This window comes from Aotus nancymaae, unplaced genomic scaffold, assembly GCF_030222135.1.
Source record: "Aotus nancymaae isolate 86718 unplaced genomic scaffold, 86718_ANA_hifiasm-v0.15.2.pri h1tg000010l, whole genome shotgun sequence".
NCBI classification, from domain to species: domain Eukaryota; kingdom Metazoa; phylum Chordata; class Mammalia; order Primates; family Aotidae; genus Aotus; species Aotus nancymaae.
The window spans coordinates 75559861-75568246 of record NW_026988421.1 but is presented as its reverse complement, the minus strand read 5'-3'; the positions used below and the strand labels follow the sequence as shown (position 1 = coordinate 75568246).

The following is an 8386-nucleotide window of genomic DNA, read 5'->3' as shown; positions in this document are numbered from 1 at the left end:
TCAGTACTCCAGGCCAGCAGGGGTTGGGGATCAGGGGTGGGGGTCTCTCTGGAACCTGATTTAGAAACTTAGAAACATCCTGCTTACCTAGAGCAGCTCCCCTCCCCTCCCAGCCCTGCCTCGACAGGACCCCCAGAAGAGCCTGGGCCTGCCATCCTAGGAGATCAGAAGGCCTCTGTGTGGAGGGTGTTGGTCCTGCTGAGGCTTCCAGAGGTTGGCAATTTTCTGTAGATTGGATACTTTACAAAGTTCCCCAGGATGAAGCCCAGGAGTGTAGAGCTGAGCTCACCGTGGGCCCTGAGCCAGAGAGAGGAGATGCTAGGAGAAGGTCAGATGCAATCACGTCTGGAAGCTTCTCCTTCTGGCTTAGAGATGGGCCCACCCTCCTGCCCACTCATCTATCCTGGACCCTGCCTGGGGTCCTGCAGCCACCCTCTGCCCAGCTCAGGCCTGAATACCAAGTGGCCACTGGTGGGGCTGGCTCCATCCTGACGGAGCTGCTCTGCTCTCAGCCTCGCGGCCCCAGGATGTGGCTGAGCTGTGAGGGAGTGGGCGCCCTCCTGGAATTGCAGCCCCAATTGCAACTCATCTTCAAGTGAAGCTGGCATCTAAGCACTACACACCAGATTGTCCGGGCTGTGGCTTGGGACCACTTTGGGTGGGCGGTCCTGGCCAGGGTGGGCTGACTGCAGGCTTGTGTTTCAGGCCAGCAGGTGTGGGTGGGGCAGGGGCGCAGGGATCCCAGGCAGGAGGGGTGCATCATGGTTCCAGGACCTGGCCCAAGGAAAACACACAGGCAGAAATGAGAACTGAGAGGCAGCCTAGGTGGAGTCCCTGGTGCTGGGGGCTCTGAGGGCACAGGCAGACCTCCTCCTGGCAGGGCTGTGGGTGGCGGGGTAGAGAGAAGGGACGGGTGTCTGCACTGTTCTCCAAGACCCCTCCTGAGGGCTGCAAAAAGGTTCCAGGGCTTCACGTTGATGGCAGAGGGGCCGAGGCAGCTCACTCCGCCCTGGTGGCTTCTGTGTACATTCGGGGCCATATTTTCAACAGCTCCAGTGCTGGAATCGAGAGAAAGTCGGCCTCAGGTATCTACCTCTGTAGGTATCCTGCCTAACCGGGCCTGGCCCTCAGAACCTGCCTCAGACCCTCACCCACCCGCCCTGCACTTGCAGGGACCTAGGCACCCTCTTGAGTGGGAGGCGGCACAAGCGAGGTCAGGATGGGGTCAGGATGGGGTCATGTGTGAATAGTCGCCGGGGCTGTAAATGAGGGGTAAGTGCAGAGAGGCCCGGATTGGGAAGGGAAATGCCCCCCTCTTTCTTCTCTTAGGGCCCCAAACTCACCTCCTCAGCCCCTGGGACTCACCCAGAACCTCATCAGGAGACCATCTAACTGAAGGATGAGGACAGTTGGAGGATCTTCTAAAGCCTTGCTCTTGCCTCATAGTTGATTTCCTTGCAGAACCCAGCCCCTCAGATGCAGCTGATGTCTTAGCCACCATGCACAGCAACCTTTTTTGTCTTCACAGTTGTGTCTCTGAAGCAGCTTGCAACTAAATAAAAGCAGCTCCATTAAGGACACGCCACTGGGGCTCTCGTGACCCGTACCAGGTGGGAGGAAGTGACCTCTGCTCTATTTCTCAGCCCCATACCCAACCAGGTGGTTGCCTGGCTACCCGTTTGCTTTTGTAACTTATCGGCATTCTCCAAATCCTAAAGACTTGGGTTTTAGTTCTGCACGTCTGGCTCTTGAAAGAAAGGCTGAATGAGATCCCTCATGGAGGTAAAGCTTTGGTCCCTGAATCATCTCTCTAGACAAAGAGGCAACCCTCTTTTTTGGGGGGGAGGTGAGAATGACTGGTGGAGAACCTCCCTACCCTGTGGACAAATGGGCAGCCCAGGACCGGACCCTCCAGCTCACTCAGGATCACAGCACCCTCAGGAGGCAGCAGTGTTCCGGTCTTACAGGTGAGGTAACTGAGGCTCCAGCCCAGGTGTTTCTTCTCTGGGGCTCTGGGGTCCTCGACCCACCCTGCTCATGGTTTTCCAGTGCCAGTGGAGGCTGGTCACCAGGCCCCAAGGTCAGATGTGGGGTGCTGGCCAGGGTGTGCACTTGCCACGAGCTGTTGGGTCCACATTTGGGCCCACACTTGGGATACACTGCTTTCAACCCTGTAGGATGGGAGAGAGACAGGTGAGCGTCTCAGAGCAAAGGCAGTCCCCCACCCTGTGGCAGCATGTCCAGCTTGGCCAGGCATCTCCCAAGCTGCCAAGCTCCTGCTTCCATCCTTCTCCCCATGCTCCTCTCTGTTCCCAGCCTCCGTGCCCTGGACTTATGCCCCTGGCCCTGGCCTCACTGGTCTGAGGGAAGGATGCTCCCAGAACACTCCACCCCGTACTCTGCAGGGACCTGGGTTTGCAGACAGCTCTCAGCCTTCCAACACTCATTGTTTTCAGCTGGACTCCTCATGCAAGGCCTAGATGCCTTGTAATCCACCTGTTCAGTGCCCCTGCCACCCCAGCAAAAAGGGTGGTCCAGGGCACCTCTCAGCAAGCAAATGCATTTCCCTCACCTGCAAAATGGCTGCAGTGACAGACCCACCTCGCTCTGAGTCAGGATGTGGGTTCTGTGAGATGTGGGAGGGGAGGCCCCAGCGCAGAGCTGTAGATTCCCTGACAGTCAGTACTGTACAGGGTCATGGATATCTCAGGTGGGATCCAGGCGTAGATCACAGAAATGACCACTTTTTTTCTGGGCTGATGAGCTGGAGGTGGTCACTTGCTGAAGGCTCACTCAGAGCCTGTGTGAGGCCAAGGCTGGGCCTGGGAGGATGGGAGGAGAGGGAGGATGAGGAGCAGCTTGGGGGCCCTGCCCCTTTAGTTGAGGCTCCCAGGCAGCTGCAGACCTCACTCCCAGGTGACAGAGGTGCTGGCGGTAACTCCAGCCAGCCTGTGTATTGTTCTTTCCAGACTGAGCAAAGGAATTTTTCCTGCTTTAATGAAAACCTTGCAGTCAGGGAAGCCCCCCGACTAAATGACTGATACTCAACAGATAAGCACTTCTTAGAAATGTGTCCTAGTCAATGAAGAAGAGATAACAGTCAGTGAAATAAAAATTAATCTGGCCGCTATAGGAATTAATATAAAAACATCAGATGCAGAACTTATAAGGGATGCCACCTCCACCTAACCCTCCCTGGGTTAAATACCCTGGGGATGCTGATTTACATTCTGTGCTGCAGGTCTCTGCCACCATAATCGATAGGGATGAGAAATGGGGCCAGCTGGACCTGCCTGCCGGGGAGGGGTGGAGGCGAGTGTTCAGGGGGCGGGAGGCTGCTGGGAGCAGGGGCCCATCTGAGCTGTCCATCCCCTCCCTCTTCCACCCTGGTGAGCTCCAGGCCTGTAGCAGAGGGGTTTCCAGAGGCTTGGCCCAGGGCACCTCTCATCAAGCTTCTCCAGGGGAGGAGAGGGCAGGTAAGGGTGGGGTGGGGTGGGGTGGGGCAGGGTGGGGCTGGCTGGTCAGGTGCTGCCTGAGGCCCATGCAATGGGGCCCCCTCCCGGGGCCTGGGCTCAGAGATGCTCATGGCATTGGTAGTCCAGGATCAAGGCCTCCGAAGGCCACCCACCCTCTGAAGGTGCCGGGGAAGGGTATGTTCCAGCCTCTCCTTGCTTGTAGACAGCTGTCCCCTCCCTGTGTCTCTCCTCATGGTCTCCCCTCTGTTTGACCTACCACCATCGTGGCTCTGGAGAATGATGGACCGCACTCCCCACTTTGGTGAAGCTTGCCTGAGCCACTGTTTGCTCTGCTGTCCCCAGTCTAAGTGCTGCAGATGCCTTCAAGGAGTTGTAAGTCCAAGCCCTCGCTGGCCATGCCTGGGCTGCCTCTCTGCTTTCCCCTGCTGGAAGCAGCCGCAGGGCTGCAGGAGCAGCAAGGTCCCTGCCCTCCTCTTCAGGGGCTGTGCTTGTTCAGCTCTGCCTCATCCTGTGCACACACCACATGGGGCAGAAGGGGTTGGGGGTGGGTGAGCTGTGCCATCAGTCCCTCCACCTGGAAGCCCTGGGGGAGACCAGCGAAGTGAGGACAGGATGTTTATTCCCACCTCCTCCTGGCAAGGCCCCAGCACCCACCACCCCCATGTCCATGTCCCTCTTTCTCAGCCAGGTTCAGAGGTCCAGCACCATCCCCTGAGCTCCTGCTGGGTCAGCCTCTCTCCAGGCTTGCAGGTTCCCCATGCTGCCCATACCTCTGCCCCTACAGGAAATCCTAGTCCCTGCTCTCTCCGTGTGCCCTCTGCTTCTGCTGGACCCTGGTCATATAGCCCACAGCAAAACCCCCACAGGTCTAGCTGGTGTGTGTGTGGGGGGGCTCAGTCATTTGTCCCTGATGATGGCAGAACCCAGCCCTTCCCAATGCTTCTTGCTTCTGTCTCCTTTGCATGCCCCGATCTGAGCAGCCTGGGCGACTCCCATACCCACCGCCCACCCTGGGCTGACCCAAGACAAGCCCCACTTCCCATGCTGGAGTCCTAAGCCTTAGGACCTCAAAATGTGACTGTATTTGGAGCTCAGGTTATTAAAGAGGTAATCAAGACCAGATGTGGTCTCTGATCCAGTGTGACTGGTGTCCTTATAAAAAGGAAATTTGGACACCAGTAGACACACAGAGGGGAGACCATGAGGAGAGACACAGGGAGGGGACAGCTGTCTCTGAGTAAGGAGAGGCTGAAACAGACCTTTCCCTAGCACCTTCCAGGGACAGGCGGCCCTCGGAGGCCTTGAGCCCAGAGTTCCAGCCCTGGAACTAGGGGGCGGTAAACTGAGCCACCTGGTCTTTGGCCCTTCCTTACCTCAGCCCCAGAAACTCATGTACATTGCAAAGGAATTCACTGTAGGGAACAGAGAGTTTGTTTTGTTTTGTTTTTGTACAGTTTGCTTGTTTGTTTTTTATTTTTGGGGGAAGCTGGTGTCTTAGGTTTTTTGGTGTTTAGTTGGTTTCGTGGCTTCATGAATCAGAATTTATTTACTAACGAACAGAGGTTGAGAGGAATCTGCTGACTGGTGGGAAGGGGCCTGGTGCAGTCTTGGCAGTGGCCTTGGTGGAGGCTGGTCCCACGGTTGCTGGAATAGAGGGGCGTGGGCTGTGACCCAGGAGGAGAGCTGCAGCCCTTGTCTCCCACCGAGGACCACAGTGTGGTGGGAGCTGCACTCTGCCCTCCCCCTGTTGCTGTCCTGGCGATGCTTTCTGTGCCTCTGGATGGCAGGGTGGTTGGTCAGGAAGCCCATGGAGGCCTGGGGGGCACCACCCTCCAGCCAGAGACTGGGGAGTGGGCTTGTCCTCCTACATAGTCACAGGTCAGTCCTGCTTTAATAAAAAGTGCAAACGTATTTTAAATAAAACCGAAGACCACTCTTCTGATGAAACCCATCGCAGAGGATCCCAGCGTACTGCTTAATGCTTTGGGATCCATGCTGTTCAGGGCCAGGCTGTGCTCTCATGCTGTCCCCTCATGCTGTCCCATTACTGGAGCTTTTAGAGTGGAGATTTAGAAAGGGCCGTTTCTCTACAGAACAGCACATGGTTTGCCACAGATCCGCAGGAAGGACTCGGAGACCTCACAGCCTTTGGAAAAATGACCAAATATCTAATTCTGAAGGCCAATCCTTTTTGCTACTATAAAACATTTCCCATTAAATAGAAACCCCCAGACAGGGCTTCCAGCTCGCAGCACTTCCCCTCTCACAGACCCTGGTGACCACGGATCCATGACTCCTGCAGCCGTGAATGGGGTTCCGAGTCCTGTCCCCAGGCCCCAGAGGCTGCTCTCATCCATCGGAGCCTGCCCAGGACATAGAAGCATTATTGCAGATGGACTTTGGCCCTCTGCCTGCCTGAGATCTGCCCCAGCAATCTGCAGACATGGAATACCCAGGGAAGGCTGGGAAATCACCTACGGCGTGTTCTCCCTGTCTAGCTCTGAGTGAGAAGCCACTCCCAAGCTGAGTGTCCTAAAGCAGCACCATCATTTCCCTTGCTCCTGAGTCTGCAATCCTGCCAGCGCTCAGTGCAGTAGCTTGTCTCTGCTTAGCTCTGTCTCAGGGCAGGCGACTTGCGGACTGGGGCTGGCACCACTGAGCTCCCTCACACACCTGGTGGCTGGTGGCTGGTGTTGACTGTCAGTTGGCTGACAGCTCCCTTGCTGGAGCTGTGGGCCAGGATCCCTGGGTTTGCTTACAATGTGGTGGCCAGAGTCACATCACTGTTTGTGACCTAGCCTTGGAAGTCACCTGAAATCCTCTTCTCTTCAGCTCAGCAGTCGTGAATGCCTGGTTTCAAGGTGAAGGGAAATAGACTCTGCCTCTCAGTGAGTGGTGGCCAGATGCTGGAGGAGCACAGAAATACTGCTGTGGCTGTTTCTGGAAAATGGGATCTGCAATCTGCTATGCCATGGGCTAGAGGTCAGTCCCACCAGGGAGTCTGGGCCAGGGGGTCAGGTTCCAAAGATGGTTCACCACCAAGAGTTAGGGACAAAACCCAGAATGCCTCTGCATTACATGGACTTGAGCATGTGGCACTGCCCCATGGGGACTGCATCTCAGGGGTCCTCGGCTCCCACTGCCTGTAATGCCAGGGCATGCTGATCTGTGAATCCCTGAAATCTCCTTCAGGAAATGACCCACTCAAAGGGAGGATTTGTCATCCTGGAGCATTTTATACATCTCATCCAGCTTCCAGACAAGCTGTAATTCTGTGAGTAATGGCTTGGTGATATGAGGTGATGTCATCAGGGCAGACGCTTTGGTGGAGAGGGATGTGTGGCCTGGACATGGCCACCTCCCTTGTAGGGCCCCCAGGGCTCACCTACCTCAGAGGAAAGTGGGGGCAGTCTGCCCCTGCCAGCCAGGACGTTCAGCTGGGAGCTGGGGGCATGGGCGCCCATCAGGCTTGGACTTCTATACCTGTGACATTTGCGCAAGTGATGGACTCCCTGAGCCAGGGTCCCCCACACCCCAACAAGGGGGATACTGAGGGTGAAGGATGGCTGCACAGCACACAGAGTTTGATGGAGAATCACAGGCCCTGGGCCCTGTCCTTGTTCTCCCACTGCCTAGTGTGGCCCACCCGAGGCCTCCACCCTCCCTGTCACACAGCAGTACCCACCTTGCAGCAATGTGCATGGAGGGCCGAGGGCCCCCTTTCCTCCTATGAGGCCCAGCATGCTGCGTGACACATGTGAGGTCCTTGGTCAGCACCTTGGGGTCACAGGGCGTGAGGCCTCTGTCTGGCTTCTGACCATTCTCAGAATGGGAACTGACCTGTGGCCAGGACTTAGGATCAGCTGGTACCTGGGGCTGTCTGCACTGGGGCAGAGCAGGCCGTCCATGTCCAAGTGCTGGGCTGGGTTGCTGTGCGGACCCCAGTGAAGATGGAGATGGGGGGCTACTTTCCTATGTCTGAGTGGAGATCTACTCCAAATGTCCATGTCCTGGATCAGAGCCAGTGTATCTGAGTTTTGAAAGGAACTTCAGCTATCTCCAAGGTCTATGAGAAAGAGGCCAGGCACGGTGGCTCACCCCTGTAATCCCAGCACTCTAGGAGGCTGAGGCGGGTGGATCACCTGAGGTCAGGAGTTCTAGACCAGCCTGGCCAACATAGTGAAACCTTGTCTCTACTAAAAATAAAAAAAAATTGCCAGCCATGGTGACTTGCACCTGTAATCCTAGCTACTTTGGAGGCTGAGGCAGGAGAATTGAACCCAGGAGGTAGAGTTTGCTGTGAGCCTGGGCAACAGAGCAAGGCCCCCCCCCCCCAAAAAAAAAGAAAGAAAGAAAGAAAGAAAGAAAGAAAGAGAGGGAAAGACCAGATGGTTCATTCCACATTAACATTTCCTGAAGCAGTGTGTCGAGTGTCTCAGAATGTGGAGGTCCTGGGCCCCTCGGAATCTCTGTCTCCCCGACCTGCCCCACTCTACTTCTCCAGGTAGGTCTCTCCACCCTGGGCCATGCAGCCTCCTTCTGGCCCCTGCCCTCGCCCTCACCCTCACTGATCTGCTCCAGAGTGGCACTGGCAGGCAGCAAGGCCCTATCACATGAGGTGCATGGAAGCTGGTAGCCTCTCCCTCACTGTGCCCGGGTGTTTGCATTGCCACCCTGACTGCTGTGTGAAGTGTGTTCCCACTCTCTCTGCCCTACTCTGTCTTCCTTACACCCCTGTGATAGCTGCATTTGTGTGTGTGTTTGCATTCTGATTTGCATGTTGGCATCAACCCTGAGATAAAACTCCTGAGGGCAGAAACACAGTTCCCTGCCTCCAGTGCTGGGGAGGGGCAGGGCTCTACAGCTGTCTGCTGGTTACAGGAAGAGGGAGACGGTGATGCACCCAGCTG

The 8386-nt window shown here is 56.3% G+C and overlaps 1 long non-coding RNA gene across 4 annotated transcripts; it reads right to left on the bottom strand.

The window, feature by feature from the left end:
* Positions 1 to 1009: 1009 nt before the first annotated feature.
* Positions 1010 to 5821, bottom strand: LOC135274021 (uncharacterized). Of its 4 annotated transcripts, XR_010341829.1 has the most exons (5): positions 4850 to 5821; positions 2602 to 2822; positions 1877 to 2171; positions 1366 to 1552; positions 1010 to 1058 (listed from the first exon to the last, which is right to left on the bottom strand). It is a non-coding gene; the product is annotated as an uncharacterized LOC135274021 (long non-coding RNA). The 4 variants fall into 4 exon arrangements; XR_010341830.1 differs by lacking the exon at positions 4850 to 5821 and having other exon boundaries at positions 2573 to 3431; XR_010341828.1 differs by lacking the exon at positions 4850 to 5821 and having other exon boundaries at positions 2602 to 3431.
* Positions 5822 to 8386: the final 2565 nt, after the last annotated feature.